The sequence below is a fragment of the Dasypus novemcinctus genome, chromosome 15 (assembly GCF_030445035.2).
Source record: "Dasypus novemcinctus isolate mDasNov1 chromosome 15, mDasNov1.1.hap2, whole genome shotgun sequence".
Classification (NCBI taxonomy): Eukaryota; Metazoa; Chordata; class Mammalia; order Cingulata; family Dasypodidae; genus Dasypus; species Dasypus novemcinctus.
Window position 1 is genome coordinate 90820099 of NC_080687.1, and position 19991 is coordinate 90840089.

At 43.8% G+C, this 19991-nt stretch overlaps 1 protein-coding gene across 1 annotated transcript in view; it reads right to left on the minus strand.

Moving 5' to 3' along the window:
- ENOX1 (ecto-NOX disulfide-thiol exchanger 1) overlaps positions 1 to 19585 on the minus strand; it is a 564686-nt gene extending 545101 nt beyond the window's left edge. The window contains exon 1 of the mRNA XM_058276646.2: positions 19516 to 19585. The gene's annotated coding sequence lies outside the window, so the exon portion shown is untranslated. The remainder of the gene's footprint in view (positions 1 to 19515) is intronic.
- Positions 19586 to 19991: the final 406 nt, after the last annotated feature.

Genomic DNA, 19991 nt, shown 5'->3' on the forward strand with positions numbered 1-19991 from the left:
CCTCCTGGTGAAAAATAACAAGAGAAAGCATGCCCGCACAGCAAGCCAGTGCCCATACAAGTGCCTGTGTGGTGAGCGAGTGTCCTGTGCAAGTGAGTCAAGCAGCAAGATGATGATGCATCAAAAGGAGACAAGGGGAGAGCCAAGGGGAAGCGCAGCAGAAACCAGGAACTGAGGTAGCACAATTACAAGGAACCTCTCTCCACATCAGAGGTCTCCAGGATCGAATCCCAGTGAATCCTAGAGGAGAGAAAATGAGAAGAGAAGACACAGACAGCAAAAACAGCAGGGTGAGAGGATGGGAAAGAGGGGAATTTAATTAATTAATTACAAAAAAAAGACAACAACATTGGATGAGCACAAAGAAGAATTTGAAAGCAAACATAGAAAAATAGCAGATCTTACGGGAATGAAAGGCACAAAAAAATGAAATTAAAAAAGCATTCGAATCATATAATAGCAGGTTAAAGGAGGCAGAAGAAAGGATTGGTGAGCTTAAAAAACATGGCCTCTGAAAGTGAACATACAAAAGAAGAGATGAAGAAAAGAATGGAAAAATTGAATAAAGTCTCAGGGAACTAAATGAAAGCAAAAGACATGCAAACATACGTGTCATGGGTGTCCCAGAAGGAGAAGAGAAGGGAAAAGGGGCAGAAGGAATATTTAAAGAAAAAATGGTAGAAAATTTCCCAACCCTATTGAAGGACATAGATATCCATGTCCAAGAAGTACAATGTACTCCCATCTGAAAAAACCCAAATAGACCAACTCTGAGACACATACTAATCAGAATGTCAAATGCCAAAACAAAGAGAGAATCTCAGAGCAGGAGAAAAACAATGTATAACATAAGGGGTACCCAATAAGAGTAAGTGATTTCTCACCAGAAACCATGGAAGCAAGAAGACAGTGGTCTGATATATTTAAGATACAACAAGAGAAAAACTTCCAGGCAAGAATCTTATATCTGGCAAGGCTGTCTTTCAAAAATGAGGGTGAGATTAGAATATTCACAGATAAACAGAAACTGAGAAATTTCTAACCAAGAGACCAGATTTTCAGGAAATGCTAGAGTGTGCTAGAACCTAAAAAGACAAGACAGGAGAGAAAGGCCTGGAAGGGAGTCTAGAAATGAAGATTATAACAATAAAAGTAACTAAAAGTGTCAAAAGAGTGATGAAAATAAAATATGACAGATAAAACTCAAATAGGAATAAACTTAACCAACGATGTCAAGCACTTGTATTCAGAAAACTGCAACTCAATGTTAAAAGATATCAAAAAAGACCTAAATAGCTGGAAAAACATTCCATGCTCATGGACTGGAAGACTAAATATCATTAAGATGTCAGTGCTACTCAAATTGATATACAGATACCATGTAATCCCAATAAAAATTCCACCAGCATTTTTTTAAAAATTGAAATCACGATTATCAAATTTATTTGAAAGGGTAAGGGGTCCTGAATAGCCAAAAACATCTTAAAAAGGAAAAGTGAACCCTCATCTCCAGACTTTAAATCATAATACCTACCTATAGTGGTAAAAACAGCATGGTACTAGCATAAAGACAGACACATAGACCAATGGAGCCAAATTGATGGTTCAGAAACAGACCTTCACATGTATGGTCAAGTGATTTTTGACTAGCCTGTCAAACTCATACAGCTCAGGCAGAACAGTCCATTCAACAAATGGTGCTGAAAGAACTGGATATCCATACCCAAAAGAAGGAAAGAGGACCCCTATCTCACACCTTATCCAAAAATTAACTCAAAATGAAACAAAAACCTGAAAATAAAAGCAAGAACCATAAAGCTTCTAAAAGAAATTGTAGGAAAATATCTTCAAGACCTGGTAGTAGGTGGTGGATTCTTAAAGGAGATAAGAGAAAGACTGAGATGGACTACTGATGTTTAATGTATGTATAAGCTTTAATTAGCTTTACTGCAAAAGTGTGGAAATGTATAGAGTGGATGGTAACAAATAGTAACAGCTAGTTTACAAATGGGGATGTAGCTGAAAATGGTAATCTAGGGATGTAAATGTCAATTGACAGAATGCTAGAGAATAATCTAGGAACTGAATAGCACAGTAAACCAAAGGGTGGATGAGAACTGTGGTTGATGGTACAGAAGCAAGAGTGTCCTTTATGAGCTACAGCAAATGTATATCACTACTGAGGGTAGTGGAAATGTGGAGAAGCATGGGAAAAATACAACTGGAGTGACCTATGGACTGTGGTTAGCAGTAATAATGTAATATGCTTGCATCTATGCCAAAGATGTACTGTGTTGATAATGGGGCAGTATGGAGAATGTGTGCAAAATTTACGTTATGGACATGGTAACAATCAGATGATATTATTTTATCTGTATTTATCTGTAACAAATTTTCCACCACAGTGTGGATAGATGGATATTGTTTGAGAATTCCAGACATGTGAATGATTGTTTATAAGTTTACAACTTCTGTCATAAAAAAAACATATTTAAAAAATAATAATAGGTTGGGTTGGGTAAAAAATACACCAAATGTAAGATAAGGACTATAATTAGTAGTAAGATTTTGACAATATTCTTTCGTAATCTGTAACAAATGTCTCATAACAATGCAAGTTGTTGGTGGAGGGTTGATGTACGGGACCCTTGTACAATGTTATGTATGTTTGCTTTATAAGTCTACAACTTTTACTGCACACTTATTGTTTATGTATGTTCATCTATAAATGATATAAAGATAATAATAATAGGGTGGGTTGGGGGAAAATACTTTGATTAGTAGTAATATTTTGACAATGCCTTTAATCAGTAGTTAAAAAGGTTTAACAACAATGCAAGGTATTGGTGGTAGGGTGAGTTATGAAGGTCCTGTATGATGTCATGTATGTTTGCTTTGTAAGTTCACAACTATTACTACACACTTATTGTTTAGGGATGTTTATGTATGAATGATATACTTCAATAAACTAAAAAAATGAATGAATGAGAAAACATTTTTTTAATAAAATAAAGTTCTTATTACTAATTTCTATTTTGGGGAAGGAATATCATGGAGCACAATTTGGAAGAAAGGTTTCAAAATTTTTGGTTCTTCTACCTACCAAGTACGACAGTGACAAGTCACTTAAACTCTCTTTTTATCAACATTTTAAAAAGGTTGCCATGAGCATTAAAGGGTAATGTGTAACAGTGCCTGGAAATGCTCAAAAGACGCTAACTCTCTGAGATCTTGGGCTGGGTGTCCATTCAAATGCCCTTCTCATTCACATTAGCAGGCTGCCCTGGCAGGCAGCACCTCCCCACCATTGGGTCCCTGAATGCATGTCGCCCCCAAGGAGTTTCCCAATTAACTTCCTCAAAAGGTTGATCAAGGCACACAAAGTCCTGCCACTCTGGAAATCACCAGTTTCTAAGTTAATTTTTCCCCCTGAATTCAAGTGCAAGCAGTTCAGAAAAACTACAGTTGAGAGCTCAGTGTGAATGCATGAGCAGCCCCTCAGCACTTTCAAGTCCAGGACTTTGGCAAGTGCCCAAGCTGCATATGACAGATGCTGCTCACTGTAAGCCCTGGACCAGCTCTTCCAGTGATGGCTCGCTGTCTGTGTATCGCACGCGGGAATAGAGACGTAGGCTGTAACATAGAACCTGCAGAGCGCGAGCCAATGACAAGTGCCATGGGGCTCCCAGGGGCCCTCAAACACTCTACCCCTGAGCCATCACCCACTGGGCACCAGACTTGCAGTTGGTAGGTCCTTTCCTCTTTGTCTTCCTGGTGAAATGTTCTATACCATAGAAGTGTTGATTAACTCCTAATGATGTCACTTCAAATTTGTCTTTCTTGTCACACCTGAAATTCTGCTCTAATTCTGAAGTCTCAACTTACAGATTCAGATTCAGATTGAAAAAGCTCGCAAGAGCAGTTGAGGGATGTCAACATATTACTGGCAAAGTGTGGTTTTATAGCTTAGCTGGCTCATGGCTAGTAAAATGAAATCCAGGCAAACCTTTTGATTCAGCAATACTTCTAATCAGATTTACCCAAATGAGATCATTGCACAAGAGTCAAACAGGGGAAGCGGACTTGGCCCAGTAGTTAGGGCGTCCACCTACCACATGGGAGGTCCACAGTTCAAACCTGGGGCCTCCTTGACCCGTGTGGAGCTGGCCCATGTGCAGTGCTGATGCACGCAAGGAGTGCCATGCCATGCAGGGGTGTCCCTGTGTAGGGGAGCCCTACGCGCAAGGAGTGCGCCCCGTAAGGAGAGCCGCCCAGCACAAAAGAAAGTGCAGCCTGCCCAGGAATGGCGCCGCGCACACGGAGAGCTGACAAAGCAAGATGATGCAACAAAGAGAAATGCAGATTCCAGGTGCGGCTGATAAAGATAGAAGCGATCACAGAAGAGCACACAGCGAATGGATACAGAGAGCAGACAATGGGGGCGTAGGGGGAAGAGAAATAAATAAATAAATATGTTTAAAAAAGAGTCAAACAGGGTACATACAAGTGTGCTTAGAGCAATAATGATTTTTAGAGTGGACAACTGGAAGCAACTTAAATATCAATCAGTAAGTCTAGAGTGAACCATACTACCCACCTATTCTACTCACCTTCTGTAGTCATTAGTTGCCTCTTTCATGGCCATTTTCCCTTCTTTGTAACAGAAATCTGGGTTTCCTACTCGTGAAGCATCAATAGGATTAGCACTTATTTCCACCCAAATCTAGGGCATTCAGAAAATGGCATTCTCCTGACCACATGACCTAAGACAGTCCAAGTAGAAGGAAGCCCAAGACTTTAGTTTCTAGAGAAGAAAAGAAGTTCTCTTTTTAGTGAAGGGGCCTTGGAAGCTGGAGCCATTTTGCCACCATGAGTTTGAGGACAAAGAGTAGGAAGGAAAAATCATAAAATAAAAAAATGGAATTTCATTTTATGAGATGTGAATATGCCCAAGCATTTTTTTTTTCATTTTCTTCATTAACAAGGCATCCTGGTCATATATTTAACCAATCTGTGTTCATTTATTCATCTTTCAGAATACTGGTGAAACAACTGAATTTATTTTTGGGATTAAATAAGATAAATGTGCCTGGACAGGATTTTTTAAGTAGTGCTTCGAAAATTTGTTAAGCTGCCTTTTGTCTGTTATTTTATTTTTTGAAGTTGAAATAAAGTTAAAAAAAAAATCCTAAATCCTGATTAAATCACACCAGAAGCCCCTACCTATTGGATGTTTTTATTATTTAATATATTCTTATTATTTAAGCTAGCTTGCCCTGGGATTTGTGTTAATTATAATGAAAAACAGCCAATGAAAATACTCAGCCATTAAAAAGAGAGTGCATATTTCTTGACACGGAAAGATGTCCACTATATGCTATTAGAAAAAAACAGATTACAGAATAACACATACAGAAATACTCCCATTTATTTATAATTATATATGTATATGGTGTGTGTGAAAATACACACATACACAGATACATGCATACATACAGAAAGAGAGAGACCTGGAAGAATTCTACTAAAATGAAAACAATGGTTTTCCAGCAGGACTTCCGAGGAATTTTACTTTTCTTTCTATTTTCTTCTATATTTTTGGCTCTTATACAATGAAATACATATTGTGGGAGAGAAAAATTAAGCTTTAAAAAAAGCTGGTTACCGAGTCTGTCTTTACTGTAAAATAAAATGGACATCTTTGACTCATATCCCTCTCCAAACTTAAGTGTTCCAGAAAAAAAAAAGAAAGAAAGGAAAAAGAAACTAGCCAGGCACTCAAAATATTATTTCATTATCAATTTCCATGATGAGCAATGAAACCACTTTCAGATCTGAATTTATACACGGTGCAAAAGAAACACAGAAGTACCTAAGTGCCTTTCTAGAAGAGTGGAAATAACATTAATCAAAATGAAGCATCGCCTTTCAGAAGCTGAGCATTTTATATTCCTAAAAGGGACACTCATAATTGGGGGAGGGCAGCAGGGTAAGATGGAGCAATGACACAGATGCATCTAAAAAGAGCAGATGCCTCTGAGGTCACTCAAAAACTGCAAAGAGATGGCTGGCTCTCGGTGCTATTATTTGGGATAGAGGTTTCAACCCCTGGCCACTGGTGGATATCCACACCTTTTTCCTGGGGATAAATCCCCAACCACCTAGCCCCTCCCTGAGCCATGGGGTCTTGTTCCAGGCTCTTACAGTTCTCCAGACGTGTTTTAAGCAAACTAGATGTTCTCTGTGACCCTTTTCAGTACTAAAATTGTAATTTGACGACATGTTACATCAATTGGTGGGGTGGCAGATTTCCAAATTAGATACCCCAGGAGTGTTGCAGACTCAGGCTGGAAGTGACAGATTTGAGAGTTAGCACTGGGTTAGAAAAACCTACCAAAGCCAAACAGAACACAGAAGTCAGATAAATGTCTTCATGTTTATTGGTGATTTTTTACTATAGTTCACAGGACCTTCCAACTAAAAGGTATTGAAAACTACAGCTTCTGATACCAGTTAATTGGAATAAATATCTCCTAAAGTAATAGGAATCTTATAGATATAAGGCAAGTGTGAAGACACTGGGATGGTATATCTTACGATTTCCAGCAGGTTTTTGTTTCTTTCACAATAAACTACTCCACTGTACTTATATTTATTTCATGATAAGGCCTTTATTCACAGTCACCATTTAATTCTGGGAGAGTCACAGTACCACAAGAAAGAAAAATAAAAAATAAACACTACCCATCAAATTATTTATATTACATATTTGGCTTTGGAATAAAGTTAAAGCTGCATCCCCAAAAAGCCTCTCTCTCTTTCAAAATTACAAGTACTACTAGGTTGTCTATATGTCTATTCCGTGTCTGGTTCTAATCCACTACCACTGTGATAGACTGTTGGCAACCTCTGTTCTTAGAGGCCATCAAAATGGGAGAGAAGGCAGCAATCAGTGCCTTCTTCTTTTCAAACTTCTGTTTCAATAAGAATCCTTTAGAGAGCATTTCCAGGAGGTACCAGGGATTGAATCTGGGACTTCATAAATGTAAAGTAGGTGCTCAACCACTGAGCTACACCTGCTCTGCTCAAGTAGCTGTATTTTTAATAAGTATCCTAGGTAAATCTAGGTCACCCTTTGGCAACACTGAAGTAGATAATTACAAGGTGACTTAGTCACTTAAATATAATCAGACCTAATTATATACCTCTATTTCGGATCATCACACTCTTCCCTCTCCATAGCCCCACTGCCCTTGTCCCTTGTCCAGGCACCATCTCTCTCCGGACTGGACAGTAATTTCCAAATTAGTTCTCTTGCTGCCAGTCTTGCCCTTTTCTGATTTCTTTACTAGAAACTGGCCAGAAAGATCTTAATTACTACAAATCAGACCATAGCACTCCTCCGAAAACCTTCTAATGCCCAGGACAACTAACAAAATGATGAGGATGTTGAACGCCCATCCCTATGAGCAAAGAGCATCTACAACTGCTAGCAAAACAGTTCCGTCCATCTGCCCCATAAGGTCTAAGCCCCCTCTCAACGTGAAGCAAGGTGGGCATCACCATCCCCAAATCCTTAAGACTGAGATATGAACAAATGTAAGGGAAGGGGATGGAAAGGCAACCATGGACCAAAGTAGACATAACATTACGGTAGCAATAATGGAAGAACTTGTAACATCGATATAAAGATAGTATATCTCAGAGGTTCTGAGGGAAGGGAGAGGGAAGAAGAGGTAGAACACAGAGCATTTGCAGGCACTGGAATTGTTCCACATGACACTGCAATGATGGATACAGGATATTCTACATTTTGTCAAAACCTATAAAATTGGGTGATGCAAAGTGTAAAACATAATGTAAACTACAGACCATGGTTAGCAGCAATGCTTCAATATGTGTTCACCAATTGTAACAAATGGACCACAGTAATGAAAGATGTTATTAACAGGAAAATGTGAGGCGGGGTATGTGGGAACCCCCTATATTGTCAATATAATTTTTCCTGTAATCCAAAATTTCTTTAAAAATAAAGTTTTCAAAAACCCTCTAATGGCTCCCCATGGCTCTTAGGATAAAATCCAAAATCCCTAGCCTGGCCTGCAAGGTCCTACATCTCAGCCACCCTGTCAAGCCACGTCTCCTCACATCCCATGCTCCAGCCACACTGGCCATCTTTCAGCTACTCCAAAAGCCACCCTCTTTCTCATGTCTGGGTTTTTTCACGGGACTTTCCATCTGAATAACCCCAGTCACCCTCCAGGTCTTAATTGATAAATTACCCTCCCCTACAAGCTTTCTCTGACCACTCCACCCTCATTACCCCATTTCAAAGAAACCTATTCTTTTCCAAGTACTTATCATGAGGCCCAGTTATGTAATTATTTTTGTGTTTATTTAATGTCCTTTCCAGCAAGCTGTGGACACCCAGGAGGACAGAAACAGTGATTATTTTGTTCACTACCAGTACCTAATGTGGCTTTGACACAATAAATACCTATTCACTGGGTACAATGAAAATCCAGCATGCTTTCCTCCAAAAACACCAAATCTCTACTATAAAATGAGCATCAAGCTATGTCACAACAGCCTGGGACTTAAAATATAGATGCCAACATTCTTCTTTTAATAACTAGATGAGAAAATCAGAAACTACTTAGGGTCAACTCAATACAATTTCAATTGCATCAACCAATGCCCAGAAAATAACTGCAATAGCTTCTACAGCACCTGCTTTGTGTGTCTCAACAGAATCAAGTCCCTAATGTCCCAAAAAAGTTCCATTTAAACGCTCTCTCCTCGTGCCACTGCACATTACTGAGTAAGAAAGAAAGTCTACATCTTTGCCAAATGATGCAACTGAAATGGGTAAAAGACCAGGCTCCAAGAGGCTGTCACAAGAAACTATTAGCTGCTCTCTCTTAAGTAGGACTTTCTGGAATGTAAGTGCAGAGAGTACTACCGGGTAAAAAAGACCCAGAGCTCAATCAGTTCTGAGAGAGATAAGGGGAAACAGAGACACTGGAGAAACGGGCATAAGGAGCAGGCCTAACTGGTGTTTTGTTACTAAACAAACTTCTTTAGCAATCACAGTTGTGGCAAATGATTTATTTTTTCCAGTCTAGCGCTTGTATATAACTAGATGCCTAATTCGTCCATGAGGTTGAAGTGTGTCTTAATTATTCACTTTCAAGGCTTATGCCCATCTAAAAGAAGTTTATTTCCTTTCCATTGTCAGCTAACTCAGAGTTGGTAACCAACAGCTTTCCTGCCCAGCACTCACCGCTTCTGATCTGTAGAGAGAGCACAGATAAGCACGTGGTCTTGCAGTCAGGTTCCAAAAAGATCCATCTGTTCATAACCATGATGCCCCGGTCTTCAAAACTTCCCCCACCCTGCTTCCCTCCAAGAGCAGGAGGCTCTTGGGACCAGGACACGTTTAATCACCATGCCACAGGCTATTTTAAATACTTAAATTCTTCTTTAGCCAAAGCTTTGAATTCTTGCAGGCCCCACATCTGCAGACGTGGTGGTGATCTGCACGGCTGTGATGCTGAGAACAGTGCGTGGCTGCTGCAAGGCCTGTGTGTACTGTTCCTGGGTCCGAGGACCGGGCACCGGGACTGTGGAATGGCTGGAGCAGAGCCGGCTCCAAACTTTCTTCTGTGATGGAGACTCCAGTTCCCAGTCATCGGTGCTAGGCAGGGGACTGCTGGAGAATGGACAAAGCTGCACCAAGGTCAGAAGAGTCCACGATGACGTAGCCACCCATGGGACCGATAAGGCAGCAAGCAGCAAGAACACTCTCCAACAGGGGCGGGGGCTGAGCGGCCACCACACTGCCCCACCGCCCTTCCTAAGGAAATCGAGTGGCTCTCTTTGGCCCTGTCGTCCAGGCAGGGTGTGGGACCACAGTGGGGCCCCAGCTTTCCCTCCTCTGACGTGCCTCCTAATGTGCTTTAAGCCAATGGAGACCCAGAACTGGAAGATGCCACTTGGGTGCTGACCCCTTCTTCCCAAACATTCTTAGTTATGTTCTTCCCACTGCTTCTGTTGCAGAACCACATACTCCTGTGCAGGAGACGAGGTGGACAAACCTGATGACACACACAAAATGCATCCTTGTGCAGAAGAGGAAAGTGTCTGCAAGACCAAAGCCTTGGGGAGCAGGGCATGGTGCGGAAGATGTCAGAGTGAGTCATGAGAGTGCACGTCAATTCAGCTGTGGGGAGATCACACGTGAAAAGGAGGCCAGGGAGGACTTCCAGCAGAAAATAAGATAGGGAAGGTCAGAAAGTGAGAGATGCGAGGACAGAACCAGACACTGCGGGGACGATGCCAACGTGTCCAACGTACTTGACAATGGGGAACTAGTGTTTGGAAATGGCAATGAAAGGCATTAAAAGGAGGGGAATGCCTGGTGGCCGGGGTGAGTTTATACATGTGAGCACCTTCTACCCCTACTGGAGCTAGTGAGAGAAGCTGGGGAGTCGGGAGAGAAAGACCTCCTCAGAATCTTACCATTTCCATGTTCTGAGGAACTGGGGGATATCTCGGTAGGAAAATGGAAACCACCTCAAGTATGTTCCACAGAGGCAACTGAATGGGAAAAAAATGGATTACATGGGTGACGGAGGAACAGGGAGTCTAATACATGATAGTGAGGTAATCCCATCAGGAAGGGCAAGAGGCTGTTAACGCCCCCAGGCTGAAGAGACAAGGCAGTACGTGGTGGAGCTGGAGGCCCGGGTATGCTGACATGCCAACAGCTGGAACCACCGCTACAGTGTACAGAGGAGGGGGCCCCGCTGCCAAAGGCTACCAGGAAAGAGAAAACCCCCCTGCCTCTCTTTCACCCCCAGTCTCCCACCAGTGCCTGCTGTGGGCTGACACAGAAATCTGGGGCAGCAGGCTGCAGGGGTGGGCCCCCTCACTACAGGGCACAAGAGGGAAGGCTCAAGGGATGGATCCAGAGACAAACTGACCCCGCACAAGAGGGCAGGACAGAAAGGCTGGTATAAGGAAGAAGAGCTACAGAGAGCTGAAATGAATACGCTTTTTTTCCCTCCCAATACACAGTTTAAAAGATTTGCTTAGCACCTTGGTGGTCCCAAGGGAATAAACAAAGTGAACGCTCTACCTGGTGAAATAAGCCTGCTGACCTTCCTGCCATGCTCAGTTGGTCCCTGAGGCACAGCCGCGTTAGAAGGGGATTTGGAAATTTCTTCTATATTACTCTTTCTTCATTCAGTTACAATTAAGCTGGTACTGATCTAACAGGTTAAAAAAAAAAGTTCTAAAGTCTAGAATGAAAAATCATCTTACTTAAATAAAAAATGTCATGTGTTTGCATAATAACCTAATGAATAAGGCCTTTTCCTTCCCATTGCATTTTCCCCATAGAGTCCCCTGCCTCTTTTACACTCACAGGCTCAGGCATTTCTACTCCCACAAGTCTTTGTTCTCCCTGCTAAACAAGACCCAGTAAATTCTTTGCTGACCCATTCTACGACCTCTCATAATTCAGTCTTCTCCTTGCCGTTGACTCAACACTATTTCTGCAGAAATATGATGGCATCAGGTGGCTCTTGTTTGATTGTGCAGCCTTTGCATTCCTGACTGCCGACAGAGCCAGAATATTAGTATTCGTAAGTGGGACAATTCAAAGGCCACCTGATCTTATTTTATCTAACAAGGTTTTAACTGGCTTATTTCATAATTAAGCATGTCATTTAGATTGGCTATCTGTATAGATTTATGCTTTCTTTCTCCCACCCTCTGTACATCTTCATCTCCTTTGGGAGCTGGTGGCCTAAGATCTGGCAGGAGAAACTGCAGTCAAAAGCCTGGCATTTTGACAGAACAAGAGAAAGGAAAACACCCCCACCCCGAGCTACTACTCATTCACTTAACTAAAATATTGACTATCAGAGCAGCAGGAAAAACAGTAGCTATAAATGCGTTGAGAGTCATGCCAGTTCTTCCAGAAATTGGCGGTGGATGAAAATCACCTCTCGGCTAAGAGTCAGGGGAAAAGAAATCACTATTCATCACAAAATGGGCATGCATCACCGACATCCCACTCTCCTCATCCACGATGCCACAAATCCTTCCTGTAAAACATAACTTCCTTCCTTTAATGATCTGGTGGTGAATTATTTATATTCTTCATTTATCTTTCCTTCTTCTTTTATTTATGCCCAGAATTAGGCTACTGAACTCCATGAAGCCTGTCCAAAACTCCAGGCAAGGCAGATGATTCCCAGCCATGCCAGGGGCGCCAGGCTACTGGACAGACAGAGCAGGGCGCGAGTACAGAGCAGAGGGCTGGACTTGAGTTTCTGGAAGGACCACATCCACCATGCTGACCTTTCAGGCAGCTCTCCATACACACCCTTCTTGAATCATTTCCCACAGCTCCATCCCTGACCTTAATCTGGGAGTTGATCATTGCTTGCCCCGGCAATGCCGATTCCTAGCTGATCTCCATACTCTAAACTCTTCCTCCTTCAGTCTGTTCCCCAAACGTCAGCCAGAGTGAGCTTTCTAAGTTGCATGATAATTACGATTATCCCCTCATCATACTGCACCAGTACTTCTCTATTACCTGAAGTCATGTCTCCCAAACTTGCTTCATTACAAACACCAGAATGCGCACATGAAAAAAGCCATAGTCTTCAGATTCTTATGCTGAGTTCTCCCAGCAGCAGATCTTGAGACAGGGTTTAAGAGTAAGTTATTTGTTTGGTAAGGGAACCTAGGAAGTGCCAGGTCAGAAATGGCAAAGGGAGATAGCCAAAAAAACACAGGTTATCAGGCATATTGCCGCTGTGGGCAACTGAGGCTCCATTTCACCGGGGAAGTCTGGACACAGCGGAGCACCTGACCACAACGACAGCGCCCCGGCCCGGCGAGCTAGGGCATCAGCACAGCTCTTTCCACTGCCGGCTGAGGTCTGCTCTGGAGGCCATTTGCTGCCCTGCCCTAGCACGCTGCCTGCGGGTGGGAGAAGACCCTGGAGTGGGAAACAGCAGGTGCTCACAGGGCTCTGTCAGCCCTGACTGGAGCACTGTGTACCAAGGGCATACAAGCAGGAAGCTGACGGGGTCTGCTGGTCCAGGCCACCTCCTTGAATACGTTGCTTCTGTGGGTCAGGATGGGACCTGGGACTCTGTATCGACAAGCACTTTATGGGATTCCTAAGAACAGGCAGATGTGGGAGATGCTGGCCAATATCGCTAAGTTCCAAATCTTTACAGGCCTTACCATGTCCTCCACGGTCTACCCTCTGCTCTATTTTCCATACCTCCTGACCCCAACACACATCACTATTCAAACCACATGGAATGCGTGCACTTCCCCGTGAACGGCATCTTCTTTCCATGAGCAGGACCTGTGCCTTACGAAATCTTTACCATCCCCAGAGTCAGACACAAGATAATACAATACCATTTGTACAGGAGGGGCTCAGAAAATGTATGGTGTTATTTAACGAGTATGGGGCAGGTTCCCTGGACATAACTATCTTCCCCATCCATCAAAATTGTGGATACAATCCCATTTTAGAAGTACACAAATAGATATTGAGTATCGAGGTACTCAAGAATCCCTCCAGAAAAGCTCTTGAGCATTTTATCAGCTTATACCTTAACAAAGATTTGCTGGGACAAACCCTACAAAGGAGATGAATATGTAGGTGTAGCGGAAAAGGTGAAGGATGCTGTAAGAGGAATTCAAAGCATGTCAGACTTCACCTACCTTGGGATTCTGACTTGTCCCTACAGATATTATCAGTCTCCACCTGTTCCGAAAGATGCAGCAGGATAAAGAATAAAGTCTTATTTCAAAGCACTGCAAGTGTGGGGTTGTGACTTCTTCCAGTGACAATATTTGGGATCAAGACACTGACTCCCGGCTCTATCCCTTAGATACACACTGGCTCTGAGGTTTACCAGATGCTCTCATGAAAGTGTGACCACAACAGAGGCTCTGGCTGCTTGGAGTCAATTCAGACCTCGTCTGTGGCTTTTCTCCTGCTGCTTGGGATGCGAACCACGGCACCTTGGCCCTATTCCAGTCTGGATAATTACTTCAAGACAAGCAAACTTCACCCTCCAGCTCCAACTAAATTTAAAGTATTCCTTCGGACTCACTGCCATCACCTTTGTTATGCTGCTGTGGGCTATTAAAGAGCTATTCTGTACTTGGGATGGCTGAATTTGTGAAAAATCAATACCCCTGGTATAACTTTCTACACTAGGAAGAAAAAGTATATTCCAAAATATCACTGGCTAAGTGAGCCATTTTGACTTTTTTTATACAGTGCCAGGAACAATTAGTAAACGACAGTAATTTTTTCTCTAGTCTCTAAACTTTTACTCTTCACACAGACAGAGGTTGAAATATTTGCAATGTTAAGCACACAGGGAGGGAAGGCACATTAATTCCACAAAATATGTGTCGTGGGTCTACCAATTTCAAAATTTTCCTGGTAGCCTTGGTTGGAGGAACTGGGCACTCGTCTAAGTGCCGTGGATTGTGCTGTTAGCATAAATGGAAAAAATTCTATAATTCAGTTTAATTCTTTCTATGCTACTACATTTCTGAAAATCTGAATCCATCATCTTTATTTTTGAAACTACCATACACAGAGCTCCAATCAAATACTATTTCTGCCCATCCTTAAAATAAAAGTCTACAGGACCTGAAACTGCATGTGTTTGTGTGGGTGTGTGTAGAAGTGTACATGTGTCTAAGAATGAGAAAATATGATTTCCTGGTTATCCTGGAGGGTAGAAAATGGGATACTGCTTATATATATTTTTATTAGTTGACTCATTTTTAGCAATCATCCTATTTGTGTGGGTGAGAGTTTATTGGTTATAATAGCAGAAACTGACATAAGGAAATTGAAAAATGTAAATATCTCTTATTTAAAGTTTCTCTTTACTCTACAAGGAAACATAAATCAGGTCCCTTAGCGTTCTATCATAAGGATGAAAAACAACAAAAAGATAAAATATAAGCACTTTGTATGTGTTTACATAGACACTTGCACACATTGCCTTATACATAAAAATAGGAAAGTTAAGTAAATTTCAAGATTCCAGTGGAATAAATTAAACATGAACTACAGAATACTTAACAGCACTGTATGCAAGGGGATTAAAATATAGAAACTTTCTTTAAAAAACATAATCTTGAAATTCAGATTAATCCTAGAAGGTTCAAAACAAGTACTTGTCCTGGACAAACTATAACCACACTGTGGAATTTTTTTCTTAATCAATGAATTCACTTGTAATCTGCCAAACTCTTATTCTACTTGAAAATCCTTCCAGCTAGAATAAGTTAGTAACAGGCTTCTAAAGCCAGGTCAAACATGCTATAAATCAGTTTATTTCCGCCATCACAAATCTGCTAAAGGCATGTTTTTCTGGTGAAAATGACTCTTCAATGACAGTTAGTGTTGTACTACAACGTTTTTCTGATCAGCCTGCTCCAAATTTTCCTATTTAAGTGCTATATTAAAGTTAAGTACCCGTTTTTGTCATGAATAATAAACAATGGCATATGGATTCTTTCAAAGAATATAGGAAAGCTCAAAACGTATCATGCATCCAATACATTCCCAAAGTTTACAGGAAATGCTTAATAATGCATTTTTGATCTGAGTTTGTAAGCCACCCAATAATCCATCCGTCATCATTTTTAGAGTTAAGAACAACACACACTCTTACCATCCCTCAGTGGAGGTTAAACACTCTCTCAGAACAGCCATGAAGAACCACCTTTGCACGACGCAGGCAGAGCTCAGTGGCTGAGCACCTACTTCACATGAATGGTCCCACGTTCAATCCCCAGTACCTCCGAAATCAACAATCAAAATAAAACCCTTTTGGCAGGACAGCTTTGACAAGAGGATGAACCGCTTATCATGCAGTGACACAGGGTCCCATTACACCCAGGATGTGTCTATTACAGGGCATGACAGGACACTGGAAGGAGAGACTGATCAGCTGTAATGTTTCAACTCTCACAGGTAAACAAGCTGACCAAAACACTGTGCAATCTCATGCCTGTTAAAAATTCACAAACGGAATAATGAAACACATCTTCAGAGATCGTCCAAAGCTGCAAACAATTGCCAAAGCACGGGACTGCATTTCCCAGTTTGGGAAAGGAGGTAGAATATACACTACATGATGCATCCAGACCAGAAGCCAAGCCTAGTGTCGATACGGAGTTTTCATTCCCAATTATTACTGCGTTTCCTCAGTATCCTTATTTTGATTAAAATCTTGTTTAGAAATTTTATGTAAATTAAGAAAAAAGAAGAAATTTGTAATTCTGGGGGGAAAGAATAGGGGGAAAATATGTGCCCAGTGGGACTGGCTCTAGTCACCTCACTGTCCCCTATTGTCGCTTGAAGAGGGCTACACCAGAGCATCAACCAAATGTGTCGTGTCCCCCCCCCACAGTAAAATCCTGCCATCTATTTAGACAGCACAGAGAACTCAAGATGTCGTGAAGTCCTAAGAGCACCTGATCGCAGGAGCTCCCATGCGCACCATGTTTAGTGACTGCATAAAGGATCAATGAGAAGGGTCCCACCAACCCGGTCGACTGCTGAAGAGGGCAATTGAAATTAGATGCTTCATTTCACCCCACAACAAATAATTCTTATTATAATAAAAAGTTGTCAATATTCTTTTGTAAAAACATTCCAAAAAAGGGGGGGGGGGGGAGAAAAAGCCTCATCTTACTCAAACGAAACTTAGTAGACTTGTCTTATGAGGAGGATGGCAGTACTTGAGCTACAGTACATGTAGCAGGATGTAGAAGCAGCTGTCACTGCTTTGTTTTTCATTCACAGTAGGTGGTTGCCAGGCAACAAAATACTATTGTCTGTTTCCGTGATCTATTGGCCAATTCTACTGGTGATAATGTTTTCTGCAGTTTAAAACAGAGATACCTTTGAACAGGAAGAAATGAGAAAAAATTCCAAGCATGACAATACATATATCTGAATACACTGAAAATACTCTCCAAATTATGTGTATAAATATATAACTGTGCAGATATACATATATTTACTTAAATCTATGCATTTTTACATGTGATTATATATACTTTTCTCCTACCTCCAATATCTATCTCTAGTCAATAGGCCCAAAACTATAAATTCCTGAAGGCAAATGAAGACATAAACTAGAACTAGGAAAACATATTAGGAACTATTTTCTCAGATGTATCAAATTCTGTCCCTTGAATTATAAAGTCTTCCAGTCACAAAAGCACTTTGTCTATTTATGTAAAAATAAATGGAAAGCCTTTACCATCTACTTTAAAACATCTTATATATTTAACACCATGTTTTACTTGGTGTCATGTGCTACAACTATGTACAAAATAATTCAAGTGGGAAAACGCTGCTGCTGTTTACACTCAAGAATCTTAATATTTGTTCATTTTTTAAATAATTGAAATGTTCTCCATGGAATAGCCTCATGTGCTTCCCCACTGTGTTTTGATATAGGTCCCGGGGGAACAGCGGTCATGCTATGTTACTTTTGCATATTTCGCTAGCCTACAAATAAAATCACACTGTACTCAATATAAAGTTGTCAACATTAACTTGCATCAGTTGTTGTTTGTTTTGCCTTGACGAGGCTACTAAAGATAAGAATTACAATAGTCTTCGATGTACAGACACAACATCAAAACAGCCTGAAGGAAATAAATCTTGAAAATACTAGAGGCAATTACACTTCAAATGAAGAGAAATCAGTATCATTTATGCATACATATATTTCTGTGAAGGCCCTAAATAATGCCAGGACCATCTTTGGATTTTATGCAATGCTTATCTTTCTTCCTTCACAAGATTTCAAAAGCACTTAACTTAAATATTTAGTGTATCCGTCTAGCTGGGCTTTTGAAATTCGCTTCTTGAAATTCATTACCACTTGGGAATCTATACATTGCAGGACACTGGAATAAGCAACAGTCATTACATCTGAGGTACATATTGTTACTAAGAAGTTTCCTATTAAAGCGGGGAGACACTGGCAAAACAAAACCAAAGTGTATTAACGAATTAAGTAGTAGCCCAAACTACCAATTTCCCAGACAGAGCCGTCTTCAGCCGAGTACCCACTCGGGTTTCTCCTTCACATTTCACCGTACAACTGACCCAGGTCCTTCTCCCCTCACCTTCCCAAGCTTACTCCTTCTCCAAGAATCTATTTCTTTCCCATTTTCTCCGCCCTCTTCAGCTTACTCAAGCACCTTTCACTGCCTTCTCCAAAACACCGCACTCATATCTGCAGCCCAGTTCGCCCGGAACCTCCCCTGCCCTTGCTTCCCGCTTTCTCCTACAAATACATGAAAAAAAATCTCATCCACGAACAAATACAGTATTAATTAAATTAGGGCACAAGCCAATTATTTTTAATGTTTTAGCAGTAAAATTGGGAGAGAAAAGGAACAAAGCAGGTGTGTATTCGGAGGAAGGAGGGTGGCTAGGTGGCCACGCAGCATGGGATGCGGGGATCCCACTGATCCGGGCTTCCCCGCCGGCGCACCCCAGTTCCCCCTACGCCCCATGTGCGCGCCTCGGGATGTCAACCACAACACTCCTGAACCACCACCCCCCTTCCAGAAGGGGGCGGCGTTTACGCCTTCAACCAATCAGGGCCCGCGAACCCCGGGTGTCCGACCTATGGGGTGGCGGTGGCCGTGCTGAGGGAGTACTTGGGGTGGTCCAGGAGGGGCCGCGGCCGTGGAAGGTGCGCACGTGTCGAGGCCGGAGGGGCGGGGAGGCGGCGGGCCGCCCGCTGCCGAGGCGCGGACCGTGCGCGCGGGCGGCGGCCAAGTCCAACTGCCCCGTGCCGCCTTGGCCTCGGGCGGGGCTGGGCCGGGCGCGCTCTCGCCGAGGAAAGCCCGACGGAGGTGTCCGAGGTCCCCGGGAGGGGGCCAGCCACAGATCACAATAGGACCTAGCGCCGACGAGACCCGGAGGAAAGTTTCCGGCCCGCGCCGGAGCGGAGTCCGCCCCGGCAGGGCGGGAGGGTGACAGCCCGGGGGGCAGTGTGGCGCCGGAGTGCTGCGCGCGCGGCCCGGGGCGGGGGGCGGCCGGCGACCGGGGTGCGCTGTCCAAGGTGCGGGGAGGTGGCCGGCGAGCGGCGGGCGCGAATCCCGGAACCGAGACCTGCGGGCGGGCGGCGAGGCGAGCTGGGGACCGCTGGCCGGCGTGCCAGGCGCCCCCGAGCTGGGACAAGTGAAAGGGGCCGGGCTGGGGTCGGGCGGTGAGGGGCGCGGGGGCTACGCCGAAGCCCCCCACGCCTCCACGCACCCTCCCCGCCGCGCTCACCTCCGTCTCCACTCCCCTCCCCCCTTCCCACTCCCACCCAGAGCCTCGGTCCCGGGGCGGCGGCGGCGGGGACGGGACCGGGGTGCCCCGGCTCGGAGCCTGGACGCGACGGGGACGCGACGCGCCGCGGAGCTGCCTACCTGGGGCCGCGGCTCGCGAAGCCGAGAGAGCCCGCCGCTCAGAGCCGGGCGCGGCGCGGCTGCTCCTCGCCCCGGCGTCCTCCTCCTTCCCCGCTGCCCTCGGACTCCGTCGCGGGCCCGGCGCGGCGAGCCCCGGCCGGGCTGCAGCCGCCGCTCCCCCCGCCGCCGCCGCCGGAGGACGCCCCGCGGCGGCTGGAAGCCTGTGTGAGTAACGGCGCCGGGAGAGGATCTGCTCGGAGGCGCGGAGACTCCGCGGCTCGGGACGCGCGGGCGTGCGCACGCGCGCCGGCGAGTGTGTGTGTGTGTGTGTGTGTGTGTGTGTGTGTGTGTGCGCGTGTGTGTGTGTGTGCGCGCGCGCGCCCACGGGGCTGGGGGAGTCGCGAGGGGAGGGGGAGTGAGGCCGAGAGATGCTCGTAGGGACCGAGGCGAAATTCTTCGCTCCCGGAAATCCGTAAACCCGGGGCGGGAGACCCGCA